We start from the raw sequence: 19073 nt of genomic DNA on the forward strand, positions 1-19073 counted from the left end.
TAATGCAGTGACACTCGGTTATAAGTTCGAGGATTCCACAATATTTTGTCGTTACAATCGGGTATCCGAATATGTTCAGAAGGTAATTTTAGGAAGGAATATATTGAGGTTTTTCATTTTCATATTTTATGGAAGCTTCATTTCTCCCAAAAACAGGCCTGGTTTCGTTTATATGCGGCTTAGAACTGAAGTTAAGTCCACTTCAGGGGATTGGAAGTATTGAAGCACGCAAATTTTCCAAAGAAACATAATTTTTTGAATTCTTCAATTTTTAAATACTATGAAATCTTCTGCGTCTGTGTTCCAGTTTTTGTTCTACCATGTACTAGAAATATTTTAAAAATATTTTCATATAAAATGCTGGCAGGCATTTATATACATTTTCTACTAAAATGCTCTTTTCCTCAAAACTAAGTTTTTTTTTGTTAGATAAGGAACATTTTTCCGAACACCGCTCATTCAAATGTCCTGAAACTTTGTTTGTGTCTCTCAACACTATGATGTTACATCCTTTAACAAGAGAATTTTTCGTTAAAAGTATTTTAAAAATTTTTATGGCACAAAATATGGGTAAATTTTGGTGATTTTTGAAAAAGTTGTATCTTGTTGCAATTAAAATTCGATAAAAAATATAACTAATCAACAATTAAAATCCTAAAAGCTCATGTTAAGTTGCATAAAAATATCCATAGTATTTGAGAAAAAAAACAATGGAGTGCCTAAAGTGTATAGACATTTTTTAACATACTTCTTAAAAGAAGATTTTTCCCATAGGAAAGCATGGGAATCCAAGATCGTGCATCAGCTCCTTCTTTTTTACATACAAGTAATCAACGAATAAAAACTTCAAACACGTTTTTCGAAGAATGCTATTTTCGACATTTTATTTGAATTTGAAACGTGATTTTTAAAATTCTCTTAAATGTGTCATTACAATATTTTAGTATGATATTCTGCAATGTATTTTTAAAGTTATGAGCTAAAAAATATAAGGTTTATCATAAGTATTTATATAATTACAGCGTTTCATACACGACAATGTGTTTCAAGTGAAATTTCAAAAAATTCACACGCACATCAACAGATTCGGGCGCGTCTTATGAACATTCCATACAATCCTTTAAATTTTGGTACGAAACCTGCATCATTACTAACTAAATCTACTGTGAAAGAAATGAAAAATATTTCATACTTAGCATTTTTTTTTAAATCTTGTTTCGAATATTAAATGAATTATGTTAAAAATTTAACATCGAAATGACTTTTTCGTAGAAAATTACACAGATCGTGGGGGGGGGGGGTTGGTCTTCAACCTTTCAGACATTGAGGGCAATCAAACTTTTTGCGGGCCGCCCAGTAATACCGTGATATTCTCGGTTATTAAACGAGGTTACCAAAATTTATTGAACACATTTCTTTCTTTCGTCGAATTGGAATTTTTATTCATTCACAAATAACTTCCTTTATATTTCTTCCTTTAATTTTTTTTTAATCAATTATTTCTTTTGATATTTGTCCTGATAATGCTGAAATTATTTTTTCTACTAATTTTAAATTTTCATTAGATTATGAAATCATTTCTTTCGAAAATTGTTAGTTTTTTTTTTTCAAGAATTACTACTTTGTACAATTCTAAAATTACTTTTGACAATTCTAAAATTACTTTTGACAATTCTAAAATTACTTTTGACAATTCTAAAATTACTTTTGACAATTCTAAAATAACTTTTGACAGTTCTAAAATTACGCTTCGATAGTTACCACCCTGTATATAGTCTTTGGTTTTTATAATTGCGTTTTTAATTGGAGGGTTGCTGTATTTTAAAAATATATGACATCCATATTTACTATGGGTATCTCTTTCCTCAGCCACCTCGTTGGGCATTTTGTCTGTCGCCCTACACGATATTAGGCAGGTGTACCAGTTTTTTTGGCTCTTCAGTGTACATTTACTTATACATTGTGTATGAGTAAGAGTGATAAAGCTAAAATATTTTTAAGTCGTAATCTTATACACGAATCTTCGGTTAGTACAAATTTGAATTGTTCTGATGATTTTGGAGATAAAATATATGTATATTGAGTAATGGGGTGGGGGGAAAATACAAAATTTGGAATTGTTTTATTTCCATTCTAATTTCCATATCACTCAAGTGGTCTGTACTTCTCAAAATTGAGCACCACTACTTTATATTAAGTAAAGTATTCTAAAAAAAGCCTTATTATTTGAGCACCTCTCCTGAAAAGCATGTCTCACAATTTCACCAACAATCAAAACAACATTAGGGAAACAAAATTTCCTCAAAAAAGTTTGGTAATCTAATTTGCATTGAAATGAAATTGGTTCATTATTTCTATAAAGAACATCAACTCATCATTCTAAAATTTCACTTATAAAAACGATATTTTCAATTCAATATAAATAGTAGAGTTTCAAAATATACGCTAGAGATCATGCTGAGAGCATTCGGGCTAAGCGAAATTCTAAGAAATGATCTTTCTTTCATTCGAATTCTATATGCATATCACGTGTTCTTTTGCAACACCTCCGTGATGATTGATGAACGTACAGTAAGAAAAGGGGGGGGGGGTGCCACAGGAAATGTATCGTTTCCGATTAATATACTGCACCCGTAGGCACCATTCCGAGAGAAATGAAAGAACACTTATATTGTCGTGTGGATATTATATATTGCTTTTTTTTCCGGGCCGGATATTTGCGTTTGCAGCATTTGGTGCATCTTGGATGAATGAATATATTGATATTCCGAACGAACTGTTCTAGCTTCTTCACATTGTTAATATTTGCGTACTTATATACGTATGTATGTGAATCATATCTCCATTTTCATATGCATTTATATCCATTCTTCACACGTTAATGGATCAGAACAGACGTGATTTCTCGAGTGAATATTTATTTTTCCGTTTCTTCTGTATCGCAATTATTCTTGGTTCCGTGTCCTTTTCGGAATGGTCTCTTTTACCCCAATAAAAAAGTAATATAATTGCATAAATATGTACTCTATAGATACTTTTTACCAGGTTTTTATCATAATGGAATAGGATATTTTGATTTCAAATTTTTATATCTGTTTTCTGAGAGAGAAATAAATGGTAACAAATAAAATGTGGGAAAAGATTTCAAACCGGTTAAAACTTGGTGTTTATGGTTCAAAAACAACAGCAATACGGATAAATAGCTTCCAACCCGTGGTTCCAGTTTCCACCACTTTTACGTGACGGGCCATAGGAACACGAAAAATGATCAGAAGTGTGGAGACCAACGAGTAAAGTAAGTTGATAAATGACTTCTTGCATTTCTCGAGATAGGTCTTCCTTCTACCAGGGCCGTCTCAAGAGCGTCGTGGGCCCCAGGCCAAGTGATTTTTCTGAGACCCTCTATCTGGCCAATTCTCGAAAAATTAAACTACTTCTCGTTTTTCTGAAGGCCCCGGGCCGTGCCCGGGTGAGCCCATATGTTAAGACGGCACTGTCTTCTACTTATTTCTGGAGATTCGCAAGATTCCTCGTATTCCATAAGCTACGCACGTCTTCTTGCATTTCTCGAAATAAGTATTACTTCTACGTCTTACTAGAGGTATGCAAGATTGCTCATATTTCTAGAGGCATGCAAGATTGCTCATATTTCTAGAGGCATGCAAGATTGCTCATATTTCTAGAGGCATGCAAGATTGCTCATATTTCTAGAGGCATGCAAGATTGCTCATATTTCTAGAGGCATGCAAGATTGCTCATATTTCTAGAGGCATGCAAGATTGCTCATATTTCTAGAGGCATGCAAGATTGCTCATATTTCTAGAGGCATGCAAGATTGCTCATATTTCTAGAGGCATGCAAGATTGCTCATATTTCTAGAGGCATGCAAGATTCCTCGTATTTCTAGAGGTATGCAAGATTCCTCGTATTTGTGGAAGTACGCATGCTTTCTAGCATTTCTCGAGATAGAAATTCCTTCTACGCCTTACTAGAGGCACGAAAGGTTCCTCGTATTACTTGAGGCATTCTGGACTCCTCGTATTTCTAGAGGTACACAAGAATCCTCGCATTTCTAGAGGTACACAAGATTCCTCGCATTTCTAGAGGCTTGCAAGATTCCTCGCATTTCTAGAGGCTTGCAAGATTCCTCGTATTTCTAGAGGTACACAAGAATTCTCGTATTTCTAGAGGTACACAAGAATTCTCGTATTTCTAGAGGTACACAAGAATTCTCGTATTTCTAGAGGTACACAAGAATTCTCGTATTTCTAGAGGCTTGCAAGATTCCTCATATTTCTAGAGGTACGCAAGATTCCTCGTATTTCCAGAGTATGCAAGATTCTTCGTATTTCATAGGCTACGCATGCCTTCTAGCATTTTTTGAGATAGGCATTCCTTCTACAATTCACGAAAAAGCATGCTAGATTCTTCGTATTTCTGGAGATATGCGCGACTTCTATTATTTCGCCAGACAGGCCTTCCTTCTAAGCATTTCTAGAGGATTCAAGATTCCTCGTATTTCTACGCACGTGTTCTAGTATTTCTCGAAATACACGTTTCTTCTATGCGTTTTTAGCGGCACGCGATATTGTATTGTGTATTCTTATCAACGTAGGTGACATATTATTCTGAAGCAACCCTTTTAAATATTCCATAAACGTAAGAACAATGAAGGATAAGCTAAGGAATACGGTTAAGAGATTAAATAAAAACTAGTTTACATGATCAGAAATTTCTGGAGAATAGCAAATATTTATTTCGAAACGAAAAATGTGATTTAAAAGCCACGAAGTACATATATATTTTGAAAATATAATTATATTCACTATATTATTTATTTATTTCCATTACTATGTTATTGTGCAATATACTATGCGTACTCTAGGTCAGGAGTTTTTAAACGTTTTGCTGTATTATCCCCATTAAGCTCTCGAAAACTTTACGCCCCACCCCCCGCGCTCGTACTATAACGTACAGGGTGGGAGCAAAATTCTGGACACATTTAAAAATTAACAAGAAATTTACCAATTGATATAAAAAGTTGTGGTTTGTACTAAAATACTGATCATATATGATCTGGAGTTTTTCAATTTTTTTATTTCTTTAAAAAGTTTGAATTTCATTCATAGATGGCGTTGTAAAACCAAAAACAAAACATTGATAATGCGCTGTTTTTGTTGCATTTTATGTGTCATGTTCAGTTTTTCCACCCAACGTCCTCTGTGAGTGAAATTTTGAATTTTCTTTTTAAATTTATTAGAAAACTTCTAGATCAGTGGTTCTTGAAATTTTTTCTATCCCGCAACCCAGTGCGTTACGATTTACCCTCCCGCAACCCCTTGGATATATGTTTCTTAATTTTATAAAATTTAGTTTTCTGTAGTTTTGAATTTTTTTAGATTCGATAATGAAACAAAAAAACTATTACTTTTTTTTGAGAAAAATTGAGAGAAAAAGACTCAATGGATTGTCTTTCGCTTATTGGATTCTAGACAACATTATTATGTATGTCGTTTTAGCATTTGATAAATTTCGATACACTTTTCTCGAGTCACGTCACGCTCACTATAGTATCAAATCTAAACGCAGCATGCTAATAACACGAGGTACAAGCCACAAAGTATTTTGAGCGGAAAATAAACTTTTGCAACGTGAATGTTGCATGACACATTTCTGCAAATGAAATCTAAAAAATGAAATGCTAATGTCAGTATGCGATTCATATTTTTTTAAAAACTGAAAAATTCAATTCCGTTCCATCATTTCAATTTCATGAAAAAACAGTCAACATGTTACATTTTTCCCCCATTCCCATTCCGCACTTCCAAAAATGCTTTGCCGCACCCCAGGTTAAGAGCGACTGCTCTAGTTCATGATGAGTATTTTAGAGCAAACCGTCCTTTTATATCAGTTAGGGGCCGTTCAAGTATTACGTCATCATCGATGGGGGGGGGGGGGGAAGGGGGTTTCCCATTTGCTGACTTTTGATGACAAGTGGGGGGGGGGTTCAAAAAATGGCTAAAAATTTGTTTACGTGTTACTTGAACGGCTCCTTAGTTGATTTTTAATTATTTTTTAAAATGCGTTCAGGATTTTTCGTTCACCCTGTATGTTCCTGTGCTAGGGATAGGGCGTGGAAAAATATTAAATATTACGGTATTTTTGAAAAAAGAAATCTATTGTTAAATATTTCAAAAAAACAAAAATGCGGAAGTTTTCGAGGCTCCCTAGGGAAGCGTGCTTCGTAATTATAAAAGAAAACCCATATTCCAAGGTTTGCCAAGAATTTCGCTATGTCAAGATTTCTTTACTTTTCAAAAACCATCGTGGAAGAGAATGAGGTTTTGTTGGCTTGTTTCCTTTATTTATTCAAAATTTCTGACACTCTTGAATGGTCCCGTGCCTGGTTGTATTCCAACGTCAAGTCTAGACCAAGGATGAAAGATCGTGTAATCACTTCGTTTGGGAATTTTTGCCCTTAAAATGCACGTTTCAAAACAGAAGAAAAAGTACCAACGAAAGAGGTGGGGTATTTTTTTTTTTCTATTAGTGACGTATGCATCTGAAAAATGTTGCAATGACATTGATGAATGAGTTTCAGGTTGTTTCTTATCTAAACCCCGCAATTTAAACCACAAGTGGATACGAGACGTCATTCATAATATTCCAATGATGTAACAAAAATTAAATTAATGCAAAAGTTTTGAGTGATTACGCGTGTTTTTTTGGGGTTTTTTTTGTTATGGAATCACTGTTCTGTCATGCATAATTCCGTGCAACTTTGAATACGATCAAATCCGCATTTTTTTTATATACATGGTGATTACTTAACGCTTTCAGACTCGAATCATATTCAGCGGATGAAAAAAAAAACTAGGTCTCAACGGTTGCGCAAAACTCATGAAATCTTGTTTTCGATGTCAAAGTCTAAAATATTGTAAAATATACTTGAAACAGCAATCTAGATTCAAAAATTGTCGTGTCTGAATGCGGTCTTCATGACCCTTCATGTAAGAGCCCTGTCAGGTGCTCTGAACCCTGCGGGGGCCTCTTGGTGCCCGAAGAGCTTCTGATGACCTTTTATGGCAAAATGAATCAATTGTAAGAGATGATGTTGGCCCATAATTTTGTCAATATAGCTTTGTCCATATGGAGGGGGGGGGGGGCTGATAAGCCACTGCCTGGGAGTCCGTCATGAATCTTATTGGTTTGGTTTTCTCGCACTAACTTATAAGGTTATAATTAGAAGGGGGTGGGAAGTCTTGAACTGGGGCCCACCGAATAGTCCAGTTTATATGGATCCAGAATGCGTGGTCCACGAGTTATTGATATGAAATTTCTGTTCGGTGTCACCACTTTTTAACGTGTCAATATTTGATTCATCCGATTGGTTATACAAGTTGGGTCCGAAGTCAGTAACACATTCCGTAATTTATATATTTATATAAAATCACAGAGTTTATGAGAGGGCAATGAGAAAACATATTTCTAAGGATTTCTTTTCTTCCGGAAAATGTAAAAAAGTTCAAAATTTCATGCATAGATTACAAACCACCGTTTATGTTTGGTAAAAATTAATAACTTTCAGATGAATCATGAGAATAATCGATACTTTATTACGTATAATCGATACTGCAGATCATGTTAGCAAATGCTTGAATTGAAATAAAAGAAATTTAAGAGACGACTTGGTTGGCCTAGAAATATCCATCAAAGTGTAACAGTATGCTTGATGAAAAAGCAGGTCATAACTCAAATGGGAACTGTTACTGTTTGTCAAAATTTTGCTTTTGTTGTCTACATGTTATGAGGCATAATAAAAGCAGTGCGTGAAATTTTGTACAATATCTTTTAATACCCAAGAAATAATGCTTAATCATTGCACTGCAAACATCACTGTAAGATGTCAGTTTGTTGATTTTATATCGATTTTTTAAAAATAAGTCACGGACTTTTGGCTCACCCTGTACACTACACATAACCACTGAAATGTTCTGCTTATCATCCAATCATACTTTCTTGAAAATTCTTTGTCATAGAATCAGTTTCTAATGAAGATATAATTAAAATTTCACCCACAAGAACATGACAAGAAAATGCTAGAAGGAAGAAGTTTTGCTTACCTTTAAGACACAGTGTCCATCTCAATGGACATCACATTATCTACATGCAAATACGAGTGCAAATGAAAAAAAAAAAACTTCTATGGTATAAGAGGTATAGGGTATAGAGAAGATACAATACAGCGTGTCCAGAAATTCCTTACCCAGGGTTTTTTTCCCCTTCTGAACAGTTGGTCGTAGACCAATCCTAAAAAAAATGTTTTTAATGAAATAATATTACGTTACTTTTACGTAAAAAAGAGTTAATTGAAAAAATCATAGCATACGGATAAAAAACATGTTCTTGCAGTGATATAACGATGGTGAATTTTAAGTTTCTAAATGCGATATTCGCAGAGATAAATTCGAGTTCAAAAATCAGAGAAAATTTGGGAACTCACATACAACGCTTCTTTCTCCGATCACCGTATGGAAAAATTATATAAATACAAATACAACGCCACAACAGGCAAATTGCCCAACGAGGTGGCTGACTTAAGAGCATCATGGATCCCCCGAGCCATTTTTTGGAGGCCCTACCTACTACTGCTACACCATACATGCACCCCGCCCACACACCCCCCCCCGCGGAACCCCCACGAATTGGTACATGCGGGAATGTGCGTGTACGTGTAGTGAAACCTGACGTGAAGTTTTTTTTGTTTCTCTGCAATGCTTGTTATGTGTAGTGCTGCCATCTGCCACCAGTTTTTCTAACTATGAGTGATGTGTTATGATTGAATGATTTATCGTTGTAGGACTGTTGCTCTCTGTGGCGAGACTTTTTAACGGGGAGATCGGCTCGCATTTGCGCCTTGAAGTTGGGAACCACAGAAAACCAATTTCAGCCGACCACCACTGTGGGGGTTCAAACCCGGATCCTCGCATCGCGAGTCCGTCACTATAACCACTCGACCACCACATCGGCAAAAAAAGGGATATTTAATTAAAAGGGATATTTAATTTGAAAATTTGCAATTTCTTTTTTTTTTAGTTCTTGGAAGCCCTCTTTGTTCTTGTTAATGAGGAGTCGGTGGGAAAAATGTGAATTGGAATTATTAGATGTGTTGATTCCCCCATCCCATTTAATATCAATCAGTAATATTCTTTATTTTTTTAAGTATAATTTGGCTATACGTTGTCCCAAATTATTTGGACAACGGATATATCTACAACCGTTGACTTTCGAAACGCTCTTAGTCACAAAATGTTTCCAAATGATGTGTGGTTATTCAAAATGTCTAAAATTTACCAAGTCGTATGGATGAAAAAATAGAAAAATTAACTTTTTTTTTATGTAGAGAGACCATGTGTGTGATAAAAGTTCCAATTTCTGAGACGTAAAAGCGGCTCTGACAAGTCTACGGAAAATTGCATATTTTTAAATGCGATATTAACAGAGATATTATACTTTGAAGCTTTAAGCATTCATCGCCAATGATTAAGGGATGTGGTGGTTCACAATATTGCGGAACGTTGATTAAATTGAAAGTTGTAAAAATTCTGTAATTGTCAAAATAACTGTCAAAAAATGTAATTGTTATTTATTGCGAAATAAGAAATTGTTGAGTTCATTCTATTTATGTATAGTCCCCCCCCCCAATAATGCCAACTTGTAAGTCAATAGCCCGTTTACATGTGCAATAAAATATCACGGGAAGTTACACGTAACAGAGATTTTCGCTACAATCCGTTTACGTGGTGTTTAGTTTATGCCGGTGTTCCCCTTCTGCTTTCCGGCAGTCATCACTGGTTACGTGGGTTAAACGGAAGTGGTTGGTTCAGGATAGCTGACGAAGGAGCTTACAGTAGTTTTCGCGGCACAAAGGATTATGGGAGAAGAAGTCGGAGTCACCTACCATTATTCCGCAACAAAAAAGATGGGACTCTTTCTGTCAAAAGTGTCCCACCAACCACTTCCGTTTAACCCACGTAACCAGAAAGGGGTTACGTGGGTTAAGCCCATGGCCCCCACAAAGGGGGAGAGGCTGACAGGGCTCTAGCCTTGGGGCCCGGGCAGTTCTCATCATTTTTTGTTTTTTCACGCTATAAATTAACTACAGAAGAGACCCTTGTAAAGTATGACCGGGAGCCCTCCAAAGATTCCATCCTGGGGGTCCCTCTCCAGGATGTGGGGCCATGGTTAAACCGAACTGAAAAAACCCAGGGGGAAAAAAGTTGTCATGCAGATAATAATCACCAAAACGACCCCCCAATCTTGCACATGTAAACTGGACTAATGAAAACTTGTCAACTCAGTGATAAGTTGCCAAAACGAAGTGAGTTTATATATTTAATATCTCGATAAATATTGCCTTTAAAAATATGATTTTTATTTTTTTTTTTACAAATGACTTCTCAGAACGGGATCTACATTTCAATGATAGCAATTTTTTATACACGGGGACTACAGAAAGTAAATTTCTTTATTTTCTTATGACCCCTCAAAGAAATATTAAGATTTTCACCTTTTACCGAATTCAGATTTCGAATAAGTTTTCTTAATTTTTTTTCCTTTTTTCCCTCCTTAGTTTAGATAAATTAGAAAAATGTCCAGTGGTGTAGATGGTAGCATGCTTGCCCGGTATGCAAAAGGGCCTGGGTTCGAGTCCAGGTGGAGACAAGGTGATTTGCCTTTCCGAGTTCAGCTCAGCGTAATATCCAGAAAATAAAATGCTTCCTTGATATCTTGGGCTGAGAAAAAGCCATATATCTGTCTGAAAAATGTATTTTTTCTGATTAATAAAACCGATGTTTCCAACTGTAAACATTGATCGTTAAAAGCTTTTATAAAAGTTATTTTTTGTTGTGGTAACAGCATGTAATTTGAAAACTTTTTGTAATGAAAGGGATATGTTTCTCTGAAATCAAAGGTGTTGCTATAAGACATCTACAGTGCAAACAATTTGGGACAACCTGCATTTTTCGCATGAACGAATGAACGCCAGGACTTCTGCCACCGAACTTATCCAACACCATCTGTAGCATAAAGCCTCCCGTCGAAGCTCGTGCGTCACTGAAGTAGACCACTTCACCTATACTCATTGGATATACTGCAAAAAAAGGTAGAGATATCGCACATGCGTCGGCCTGCTATATACAATGGCCATAGTTAAAATGGCCTACGTCAGTAACATCACGAGTTTCGCGCGGAGAGCTTCTGCTATAGATGGTGGTCACTTATTTCATTGCTGAGATCTCTTCCAGCCTAGCCTCACGGCAGAGTGTGAAACAATTTGTATGTATCTGACAGTCTCCGTGCGTATCTGACGTTGTGTCTGATGTGAGCGAAGTGTAATGATTAGATATTTCTGTGCTCAGATGGGAAAATGTCATAAGTCACTTTTTCAAAATTTCACGATGGCAAATTTGTAAACGATATTTTGCAATAAAATGCGATATTGTAGCTTTTTGACGTATTACAATTTGCCTCCGTTGTTTCCTCGTAAACGGAGAGAGAAAAATAAAATTTTGCCACCTTCTTAAATTTTCACGAATGACATCCCGGAATGCGAACAACTCAATTTTTTGAGAAAAGTGACTCATATGACATTTTTTCATCTGAGCACAGATTTTTACCGTTGTGCGCTTGTTGCTCTCTGTGGCAAGACTTTTTTTAACAGATTGCGACCGGGTCGAATCAATATACCTTCTAGAGATAGTTCTCTATCTCTAGGAGGTGCTGGTCGAATTCGCTCCTCAAACCTGGAAAGCCCAGAAAATCCACTTCAGGCGACCACCACTGCTGGCGTTCGAAGCCTGGTCCTCGCGATGCAAGTCTCTCACTATGACCACTCAACCACCACAGTGGGAAGTAACTTGCAGCGTGAAGTTACTTCCCACACTAAGTAAAATGACCATATGTCCCATGTGGACTCATGGGGCTGACCTCAAAAAGTAAAAGGTGGTCGCATTAACAATAATGTAATGTATATACAACTTTGTATTACCAGAAAAGATTATTTTAATTCTAATTCTTCAATGAAATATGCTTATTGAAACCTTGCTATTGAAGAACCTTTTTCCTTGACACAAGTGTCGCTTAACAAACGCATTACTATGGACTAAAATTATGTGATAGTGTGGCGTACTTTTTTCCCTTTTGTAGGGAAATAAGATTCTTTTCTTGCATTAGCTGTATCCGGTTTCCTTGTTTTTTAGATCAGCTGCAGCTGCAACGAAGTGTTTCCGGCTGATGTGTTTTACCCTAGCTGTAGTCCATCCATGGGAACAACCTTTTCCTTTATCCATGAAAAAAAACCCGTCTTCCAAAGTTCAAATACATTAGCCGTTGAGCGATCTTGGCTAGAGTTTCCGCGCAGAAATATTCTATCTCATTTCTATTCCCTGATTTATGTCTCAAATTTTCCTTTAGAGCTCACACGATGGTAGAGCAGCCGAGCTTGAAAAAATCGGATCGACCAGAAAAAAACTGACTTCATTTCGAAAGAAAATACATTCTGGAGCAGGGGGTCTTCAACCTTTCAGACTTTGATGTGAAAGAAAAACACGAAACAGAATGTGTGTCATTCTATAGTGTCTGGTAGGATATCCATAGCAAATTTTTAGCAGTTTATGCAGGAAAAAGGCTTGTACAGTTTTTTTTTGCTAGGCTTCAAAAACTAGTTTTTGTGACTAATACTATTTTTACATTTATTGATTCTTTCAAACATTATTCTCATCTAATTCTTTAATTAAAGCAAATTTTATTATGAATAAGACGTTATGTTCTGGTTAAAGATATTCAAAAGTAATGGCTCATGTTTACGTAACCCCAGTGCTTATACTTGGAATTTTTGGTTTTGTTTCTAATCCATCAAAGTCTAGAAAATTTTTCATGTTATGTTTTCTTCAGAATGGGGAATTAAGGAGTCTCCTACCTTTCAACATAGTAAAAAACTTTATTATGTAGAAATATTATTAAAAGTATTATTTTCCACTGATTTATTTCGAATTTTTACCACATATATTTTATTGTGAATGCTATACTATACTAGTAAAAAATCTTACGTATATCTGCGTATATTTGATGTGTACGTTTTTAATAATGAAAAAAAAAAAAAAAACAACAACAACATTAAAAACACCTGCGAACATGATAAAATAACATGACGTCAATGAAACTGAATAAAAATTGATGCAAAATAAAGGAAATTGTTCAGTTCATAAATAGATAAAAAAGGGATTTGAAATCTCTTTTCCCCACGCACACACGGGGGGCAATTTATTTTTTATACTCAGAATTTAAAAAAAAATTAAATTTAAAATTTGATTTTGAGTAAGATTGATTCGATAAAATATCATATATGTATATGTCTAACACCTATTTTTTTGAAAATTTGACAAAAAAAAAACAACAATAAAACATTATTTACACCTTGCGTGCATGATGAAATAGCCTCAATGTAATTCAATAAAAATTTATTCAGAATTAAGAAAATCGTTCAATTCATAACACAATTAAAATGATAAAAGACTTAGATTATACAGACTGAATACCATTTTAAAAATTAAATTTTAAAACTAAACTAAACTTAAGATATTTATTCAATAACCCATGTATTTACGGATGGACCTCAAATCTTTTCACCATTTTATGAACACTGAACAGTTTTCTCTTCTTTGAACCATTTTCTATTCAATTACATTGATTTCACGTATTTTACTATGCGGGCAAGCTGTTTTTAATGTACTTATGTATTTTTTTTTGTTGAAAATTTGTGAAAAAACTAATCATTGAAGATATAGGAAATTTTGTATTGGTATAGGATAGCATAATCAACTACGTATGGTATAAAAAGTTGAAATAAATCAGTAGATAAATAATATTTTTATTAATATTTCTACGTAACAAAGTTTTTTTATCACGTTAAAAACTCAGGAACCTCTTAAATGCATCTAAAATGGTTTAGTTTGAAACTAAATGCAGTGGAAAATGTAACAATAATATAAACACACATTAAATACCACTCGATGATGGATTCAACATCGATCCTAAAGCTCCAACGAACTGTAAACCGAATAGACTGTTTTTCTTTATAACCATCAATGCAACATCCGAATGGGAAAAAAGCAAACGGATTTAACGGCAATAGAGAGCGCGTTCGTTTGCTTTGTTAAGTGTCCGAAATATCTCCACTTAAAACAAAAAAGCTTTCAATTCTAAAAAATCTCTAGGCGATACATGAATAAATACATAAATCAGTATTTGAAATGCATTTAAAAGTATTTTCCACCCTTATTGGTGGATTTCCCGATATTTGTTTATCTAATACTTTGAGTTTCCACTCTTTTGAATTCATGAGAGTTAAAAACTACATTTTTTTTTTTTTCCGGGAACTATAGTGATATTTCAAGTGCCATTATAGGATCGGTTCAGTTTTGATTATTCGATTTAGTGTAAGATTTTTATCGATTCCCGAATAAATTCCCATTTGAAAAATCTAAAAGCAGTTACATTGTTGAACTACGCACGTGTATTCAAAATTTTAACTACAGTGAACGCCGCTTAATGTGATCACATCGGGACTCCGTGTTTCTGATAACAATGATCGATTGATAACTGTATCCGACAAAATATCGCGGTTGTTGGTGCAATGAATATATGTCCCGTTCGGTCAAACGGGAGGTATGGAAACGGGTTAAGTCCGTTATTGTATTCCATATAATAGATTTCAAAAATGTTCAATCGTACAGTTTCTTTTAAATTGTTCTAAAACAGTATTTTTCTCTCTTTGTGCTAATACCCCCTATTTCTTATCCATAAAATGTGAGGATTCAGAATGGAACTGTCTAATCTCTAATGTATAACACGAATTACGATACATTTGTAATTAGCAGTATGCGCGCTATAAATTTCTCTGTGAAAGTCGTCCGGCCGAAGAACTGTGAATGTGAAATAAACTGACCATGTGTGGACTGAAGATACTTTTTTTACCTTACACATGCCTTCACTGTAGGTAAGAAATTTCAAAGAACTGCTACACTACAAGGATAATAATCATAGTGGATATTACAACCCATATTGGGAACTGGGCATGCAAATTTTTGTCAGCAAAGGTGGGGAGGGCTTCTTATCTCTTACATAGTCAAGCAGATTGATAACTATAACTTATAAGGGGAAAAATGAGTCTGATTCAACATTTGTTTCAAAATGCGCAAAAAGAAAAAATTTGCTACCAAAAAGATAACATAAAATGAAATCTTGATAACTGTAAACGATTTTTTTCCCTATGTTATGATGTTGGTCCGCTCCGTATTTTTCGAAAATTATTACATTACCCTAATAATAACATCATCCGTGATTCTAATAAGTGGCTTATACTATAGTTATGAAAGTTATAAACAATTAAATCACAGTAAAAATAAACTCGATTGTAACGTTATCAAATATTCCAGGAAATTTCATCGTTATAACCAAGGTTAACGTTACAACCGAACCTTATTTAAACCACTTTACGATCAAGTACGTAATAAAAATTATTGCATCCAAACGCATGTGGAATAAATTCAAATAAGCTCTCTCTGGTTTCTTTCCTCTCTCCTTATCATCGCGAGGCTTTGCTGTAACTCTACGAAGTTGTTCTTTTAACCTTCCTTTTATTTCTATAAAATGATTAGTGATTTTTTTTCACCACATATGATGTGTGTATCCTTCTATTATATACATGTAAGAGAGAAAGAGAACAACAGGTGAAGTCAGTGTGAAAATAGAAATTTACTTCGTATCTTCTCTCGAATCTATTTATCTATTATACTGTTTTCCTTTCACTTGTTTTTTCTTCTTTTTCTTTAACTTTATTTTTCCTTCTTCTTCTTTTCCCTTTTCTAACGTGCGGTTAGGTTAGGACAAGGTTCAAATATTTATTGCCGATTCGTCGAATAGAGATCATTCGAATTTTTTGCCAATAGATTGCCAGCGGAGGGTGTTAAGTATTAAAAATATAAACCGATGCATGCAAAAATCAAAACCATACGTGAAGTTGTTATTTCGTCATAATTTCACTAACAAATTTTAGAGGGGAAAAAATTGGAAATTGTGATCCTAAATACGGCCCACTATCGCCAAAAATGGGAAACTAGGATAAAAAATACGGCCAATTCTTTCCAAAAATGTTGCCAATTGTCAGCGATATTGCCAATTATTGCGTATATATAAATAACCTTTGTTTGGAAATAAAGAGCTACAACGATAATGACATATTTGGTGAATTAAAATGCATTTCGCGGAAAGAAAAGTTGTATTTTTGACAAACATGTGAATTATGTCTAAAATGACGATTATGCAAATTTCCTCCATCCCTGATTTCAATAAATATTGCGAATTAAAGTAGGCTTTGGTGAAAGATGATAAGCTTTTCACAAGGGATACTTCATAGCTAAAAACACAGGAAGTAAAATATGTGATGATTAAGGGTGAGGCTGACTCCTCTGAATGGCTATTATGGGGTCAATTATAATCTAAATGCATATTGTTAGTGTCCGATCGGGACACCAATATTAATGACAATAAATTTACTGATGACGTCGGGTTTATGATCAAGGCGAGTCCGTGTGTACCATAGAGTCTGATTATTATAGAATGATTAAGAGATATTGGTCTCTTGGGACGTTTACCGAAGTCTAAGTACCGGTTAGAGTGAACGTATAGAGCTCTACGCAATGTGTAGTTCATATAGATAGGGGAGGAGTTTTCTAACTACGACGCGTCTTATTAAGAGATGCGTGGAATTTTTTCTTTTTTCATTGTTAGCACTTAGTACTTATACAATATAAAATGCAAACCTAAAAAGGAAAACTTTCAAGGAGATCAAAGATTTCATACTTTGTTGTTAGATAAATAAGTTTCCAAAGTGAAATTTTAGACTTCTTATTAAGATTAATTGAAATGAAAATTACGTAACAGTTATTACTTATAATTCAATTGCAAATTTCTGAATTTTCTCTCATATCAGTTATAAACAATGTTTTAGTGCCATTCCGAGAGAAATACAATATGGGGAGTTGCATCTGCATCCAAGAAGCGCAGGGAAGGCATTTAAAGAATTTCAGAATTCTAAGCGAGAGGTGTCTCGAAATATTCGAATTTCAGGGAAGGCATATGAAGAGTTTTTGAGCTTGGGGTAGGTGCTTAAAGAACTTTGGAGCTTATGGAAGACGGTAGAAGAATTTTTGAGCTTATAGGAGAATGTCACTTATGGGAATGGGTATAAAAAAAAATGTCGAGCTTGGGAAGAGGTACAAAACATTTCGAGCCTTGGAAGGGGTATAAACAATTTTGGAGCTTGGGAAAGACGCTTGAAGTTGGTGTTCGGGGGATGGTGCTTGAAGAATTTAGGGGTCAAGACAGAAGTTTGAAAAATTTTGGAACTTAGGAAAAGGGATCGAAGAATTTAAACGCTTAGGGAAAAAGTGTATAAAAAGTTTCGGAGCTTTTGGGGAAAGATTTGAAAAATTTTGGAGTTCGTGAAAGTCATTTGAAGAATTTTGGGGAAAGCATGTAAGAGATTTAGACGTTCAAAAAATTAGTTTAAAAATTTTCGGGAAATAAGGATAGGCATTCGAAGAATTTTGTAGTTTGATTTTGGCACTCGGCAAAGCGTTTGAAGAATTTTGGAGCTCAATTATGGTGTTCGGAGAATGCATGTAAAGAATTTAGATGCTCGAGAGAGAAGTTTGAAAAATTTTGAGCTCAGAAAACTCTCTGCATAGTTTTGGAAGCTCATGCCGCAGCAGAAAGAAACTTTGAAAACCCGTTTTATAGACATAATCAGTGGCGGATTAAAGACGGCCGAGGTCCCGTTCGCAAAAAAAAAAATTGGGGCCCCTAAATTAGAAAAAAGTGGTAGTTTAGGTTTGTCGAGGCCACGGGAGCGCGAACGCCTTTAAATCCGCCTCTGCATATAATGCGTGTTTTCTTGATTGAATCAAAATTCCTATAAGCATTTCAGTGGATACTTGACAAGAATTATTAATCACATTCAGTTAGTCTAGGCTATTTATTTTTTTGTTATAATAATGACATTATTTCACCGAAATGAAATGATACAAACCTATTTCGGTTTTTTCCGAAAATGATAACTTCGAAGATGAGATTTTCCCAAATACCCTATTTCACAGAATTCCTTCGATACTACTGCGGTTACCATCAACATTACAGCTAAAATCATTTAATGATAATTATTAATTACATGAACATTAAGTTAAGCACACAACACAATTAATTCATTATTATTGAATAAAGTAAATTACTTTAAAGGGAATTTAACGCTCGTCTACCTAAGTTATTAGATATTCTCTCTCCCATAAAATATTAAAATTTAATTAAAGTTTATTGGATATTTAATAACATTTCAACGCGGGGAAAACATTTAAATGGATTTGGAAATCAGGGAAGTTTGGAAATGATTGAATAATTAGTAAAATGTGTGTGTGTGTGTGTGTGTGTGTGTGTGTGTGTGCGCGTGCGTGTGTAAATGCTTGAAGGAGAGAGAAACACAAATAAATAGAATCTAAACGAGAACATGATTTATGCATTTTACATGAACCCGAAACGAGTTTGACTAAAAGCCTCTAAAAGTAATTAAAATTCGAATCATTAGTTACACGAAAGTTTAGAAACATTTCAAAGGTATTGACTATCTGGAAACTAGTAATAGTTATTATGTTGCTTCTCCGTACGTATGTTGAAATATCTGATTTCCAACTTAAACAGATGAAATGCGGCATCAGCTAATATCGTCGTTTTTGACAACGGATTAATATCGAATAAAATTATAATCCATGTTGGATGAAAGGTTAAGAACTTCATTTAAGAATATTTTTCAAATCTAGATGTTTAAAACAATGAAAAAAAACAACGTATTTACTCATATGTTACTATTTTTTGCCTGTCCGCAAATTATTTCTTCTATTTATTTATTTTTTGTTGGTCAGCAACTTATTTCTCTTAAATATTTCTTCCGCTAAACA

Source organism: Pholcus phalangioides, unplaced genomic scaffold (assembly GCF_987345545.1).
Source record: "Pholcus phalangioides strain wild (caught in Gottingen) unplaced genomic scaffold, Ppha-v1.0 ptg000042l_1, whole genome shotgun sequence".
NCBI lineage: Eukaryota > Metazoa > Arthropoda > Arachnida > Araneae > Pholcidae > Pholcus > Pholcus phalangioides.